The sequence below is a fragment of the Hyla sarda genome, chromosome 8, assembly GCF_029499605.1.
Source record: "Hyla sarda isolate aHylSar1 chromosome 8, aHylSar1.hap1, whole genome shotgun sequence".
NCBI lineage: Eukaryota > Metazoa > Chordata > Amphibia > Anura > Hylidae > Hyla > Hyla sarda.
The window spans coordinates 214,435,482-214,440,860 of NC_079196.1; positions in this window are offsets into that span (position 1 = coordinate 214,435,482).

Sequence of the window (5,379 nt, forward strand, 5' to 3'; positions counted from 1 at the left end):
AAATTAACAGTGTATATAAAGACTATCTGTACCTTTTATGTCATGACCTGATGAAGCAAGGGACCCCTTGCGAAACGCGTCGTCTGTAATAAAGCTTTTAAAACTTCCACCTGTTCCTGCATCATCCTTCAATAACCCAGGCTTGGGACGGAGGTTTGAGGATCTACAATACCTGAGGCGCCCCAGAGAAGCATCACCATTTTTACCAAGGTCGGACTAGCACCTCACTGGAGGTTCCCCGGCACCCACATCACTACAGACCAGACCGATACCACGGACTTCGGGACGGATGCTCGGCAGCCTCAAGGATCTCCCAGAGTGAATACACTCACAAAGCGAACATCAGTGTTGTGCCTGAGTTTGCGCAACACGAAAAGGTGAGTGTGATTATCACACACCATTCCACCCAGCATACATTTTATGCATTGAAAAGAATTTTCATTTTTTTCTATATACCATCATTTACGGCACTTAGATAGCACCCTCTTTTGTTCCTCCCTTTTATCTCTCTTCATTGTGTGAGAAAATGTAAGGCACGGAAAATCAATATAACTTTGACACCCCCCACCCCCCATGCCGGAGTGGTCATAGACTTGGATGGGAACTCAGGCATAGAAGTTCAAGTAATCCATCTGATCACGTGAGTCTTATGACAAGTCTTAGGCTATGAGATTGCCCCCAAAGTTTAAATGTATCCTGTTGGGGGAGCAAAGTGGTAGTAGTAAGGCCTGAAGACTGATAAATAGGACAAGGAACAGGTATCAGTAAATTCAGGGCCGGCCCTACAATGGGTCCTGCGGCACCTTCACAGGATGTGGCAAATTGTGGCCCTATGAGAATTTTTAACAGGCAGGCCCTTTAAAAAATCAGTGCAGGGCCGGAGGGGTCAGGGGCTGCTGGGAGCCGATGTGCTCCTGACGTGTCTGCAACGATGCTACATCCCCAGACCCCAACAGTGCCCAGGAGCAGCAGCAATCTCCACCACCTCACAGCAGTTGGTTTAGAGCATTGGTTGCAGCGACAGAGGCTTGTGACATCATGGCCATGCCCCCTCATTGCAAGTCTATGGGAGGGGTGTGGTCGTGATGTCACAAGCGGGGCTTGACCATGATGTCACGAGCCTCCACCCCGCATCGCCAGTCATCTGGAATTCTGGGGTGCTGCAGATCAGACATCTTATCCCCTATCCTTTTGATAGGGGATAAGATGTCTAGGGGCGGTGTACCACTTTTAATGTTGAGAAACGGCGCATTTATTTCCAGGTTTCACGGCCTTTTAAGAGTCAACAAATCCTTATTCTTCTTTTGTCTGTGAATGTCTCTCCTGGAGTCATTTCTTCTCTTTGAAGCCAAATTGCCGCCATCTTTGAGTTAAATGGGCACTGTCACCAACTTTATTTTTTGATATGTTGTAGTACTTATGTACTACAACATATCTCTAATATATTTTCATAATTTTTTTTTTGGGATTATCAGGGTGAAATTGATAGTGGCCGGCTGCAGCCTGGCGTGACATCACACCTGAAAAAGGACTGATTTTGGCCTGGCAATCAGTCCTTTTTCATATAGGCTGCTCTCGCTCCCTGCCTGTCAATCAGACAGGGGGGAGCGAGCGCATTGGCTCCCCGGCCACTGGCTGGGAGGCCACTCCTCCCACACATGTCGTCTCCGCCGCCGTCCCTGCACACCCGCTGCCGGACTCTGCAGGTATCAGAACGGAGGGAACGGGGTATGCGGGGCGGGGGGTTTGTGATGGAGGGAAAGGGATATGCGGGGGGGCGGGGGTTGTGATGGAGGGAACGGGGTGATGGAGGGAACGGGGTATGGGGGTTTGACGGAGGGAACAGGCTAGCGCCGTAGCGCCGCATGGCACTAACTTATAGTTTATCTACACAGGGTGCCTCCAGCTGTTTCACTACTACATCTCCTAGCATGCCCTTACAGCCAATAGATGTCAGGGCAAGCTGGGAGTTGTAGTGGTGAAACAGCTGGAGGCACCCTGTATAGATAAACTAAGGGCGAAAGTGTTGTTCCCAGCAGGCATCAGTGACGTGGTGCCTGCTGAGGAAGTCTGCCTGGTAGTGAGCATACTACCAGGCAGACAAAAAGTTATTTTTAATATAATAAAAAGAAAAATTAAAAGCAGGGAGGGGGTTAGGGATAGATTGGCAATAGGCAGGGACAGAAAAAAAAATATATGATGGCGGGAGCTACCCTTTAAAGATTATAGTGCAATTCTTTTTAACCCTTAAAGGACAAAGCGTTTTTCCGTTTTTGCACTTTCATTTTTTTTCCTCCTTACCTTTTAAAAATTACAATCCTTTCAATTTTGCACATAAAAATCCATATGATGGCATTTTTTTTTTTGTGCCACCAATTCTACTTCGTAATGACATCGGTCATTTTACCAAAAAATCGACGACAGAATGGAAAAGAAAAATCATTGTGCGACACAGTTAAAGACAAAACACCATTTTGTAAATTTTGGGGGCTTCCGTTTCTACGCAGTACATTTTTCGGTAAAAATGACACCTGATCTTTATTCTGTAGGTCCATATGATTAAAATGATACTATACTTATATAGGTTGGATTTTGTCGTACTTCTGGAAAAAATCATCACTACATGCAGGAAAATGTATACGTTTAAAATTTTCATCTTCTGACCCCTATAACTTTTTTATTTTTTGCGCCGTGATCTGAAGTTTTTAATCTTTACCATTTTTGTTTTGAATTCACTTTTTGATCGCTTTTTATTTATTTTTCATGGTATAAAAAGTGACCAAAAATACGCTGGACTTTTGAATTCTTTTGAGCGTAACGTGCGCATTGACCGTGCAGTTTAATTTACAATATATTTTTATAGTTCGGACATTGACGCATGCGGCAAAAGCACATATGTTTATTTTTATTTGTTTTTACACTGGTTTTTTTTATGGGAAAAGGGGGGTGATTCTGAATTTTATTAGGGAAGGGGTAAAATCAGATGCATTCCACTGATTGCAGACACTGTTCAATGCATTGCCAAAGCATTGCATTGATCAGTGTTATCAGCACTTAATTGCTCAAGCCTGGATCTAAACGAACACCAACTGCAGCAGGGAGATCGCAGGGGTCCCCAGCAGCGGGACTCCCGCACTCAGAAATCTTATCCCCTATCCTTTGGGTAGGGGATAAGATGTCTAGGGGCGGAGTACCCCTTTAAAAGAGTTGTCCGACTTAATATGGTGGGGGTCCTTCTATTCTAAGAAGCTAGGATTCTGAGTAGGGTGGTCCTGAGTGCCCCCTCTGAATGGAGCCCTGGTCTACACTGTAGCTTCATTCATTGTCAATGGGACTGGTGGAGATAGCCAAGTGTTGTATTTGGCCACAGGAGATAGTATTTTGCTGACAGTTAGGAGGCTGGAGAAGCCTAATATACAGTGATCAGCTGATCAATGGCTTCTTTTTAGAAAGGATTTGTGGCAGCTGACTTTGTATAATTTCTATTGATGCTGACAATATTGTGGTTTTATTTAAAAGGCAACAATACAAATTCACGTTAGACTGTTTAGGTAAATGAGTAATGAATAAAAAAAATAGAACATTTACAACAGTTTCTAAAATATAATTAAGAACTTTTTGCAAATTTATTTTAAAGGGAAAACAAAAATTTTGCATAGACATAAGTAATCGGACCCATTGTTATGACATGTGATATTTAGCTCTGGCTCCTCCCATTTCTCTTGATCATCTCTGAGATGTTTATGCACCTTGATTGGAGTCCCCTGAGGTAAATTCATCTGATGGTGAAGCATGGTGGGGGCAGCCTCATGTCTGGAAGAGACCAGGCACTGCCCATCACCTGCCCAATACCATCCCTACAGTGATCATGGTGGAGGCAGCCTCATGTCTGGAGGAGACCAGGCACTGCCCATCACCTGCCCAATACCATCCCTACAGTGATCATGGTGGGGGCAGCATCATGTCTGGAGGAAACAGGCACTGCCCATCACCTGCCCAATACCATCTCTACAGTGATCATGGTGGGCGCAGCATTATGTCTGGGGGAAACCAGGTAATGCCCATCACCTTCCCAATTCCATCCCTACAGTGATCATGGTGGGGGCAGCATCATGTCTGGAGGAAACCAGGTACTGCCCATCACCTGCCCAATACTATCCCTACAGTGATCATGGTGGGGGCAGCATCATGTCTGGAGGAAACCAGGTACTGCCCATCACCTGCCCAATACTATCCCTACAGTGTTCATGGTGGGGGCAGCATCATGTCTGGAGGAAACCAGGCACTACCCATCACCTGCCCAATACTATCCCTACAGTGATCATGGTGGAGGCAGCATCATGTCTGGAGGAAACCAGGCACTGCCTATCACGAGCCCAATACCATCCCTACAGTGATCATGGTGGGGGCAGCATCAGGTCTGGAGGAAACCAGGCACTGCCCATCACCTGCCCAATACCATCTCTACAGTGATCATGGTGGGGGCAGCATCATGTCTGGGGGAAACCAGGCACTGCCCATCACCTGCCCAATACCATCCCTACAGTGATCATGGTGGGGGCAGCATCATATCTGGAGGAAACCAGGCACTGCCCATCACCTGCCCAATACCATCCCTACAGTGATCATGGTGGGGGCAGCATCATATCTGGAGGAAACCAGCACTGCCCATCACCTGCCCAATACCATCCCTACAGTGATCATGGTGGGGGCAGCATCATGTCTGGGGGAAACCAGGCACTGCCCATCACCTGCCCAATACCATCTCTACAGTGATCATGGTGGGGGCAGCATCATGTCTGGAAGAACCCAGGCACTGCCCATCACCTGCCCAATACCATCTCTACAGTGATCATGGTGGGGGCAGCATCATGTCTGGAGGAAACCAGGCACTGCCCATCACTTGCCCAATACCATCCCTACAGTGAAGTATGGTGGGGGCAGCATCATGTCTGGGGGAAACCAGGTACTGCCCAAAACCATCTCTACAGTCATCATGGTGGGGGCAGCATCATGCTGTGGGGGCAGAGAGTGGTCAGGGTTGAGGGATAGCTGAATGGAGCAAAGTACAAATATATTCTTAATGAAAACCTGATCGAGAGTTATGGACCTCTTACGGGGCTGAAGTACACACCCAAGACAACACAGGAGCGGCTTAGGGACAACTCTGTGAATGCCCTTTAGTGGCCCAGACAGAGCCCAAACCCAATGCAACATCTCTGGAGACCTGAAAATGGCTTCCACTGCCAAAGGGGCCTCAGCTAAGTCCTGAAGTCCTTAATACTTATATCATTGCAACAGTTTGGTTTTTCCTTTTTAATAAATTATCAAAGATTTGTAACATTCTGTTCTCCCTTTGCCATTATGGGGGATTGAGAG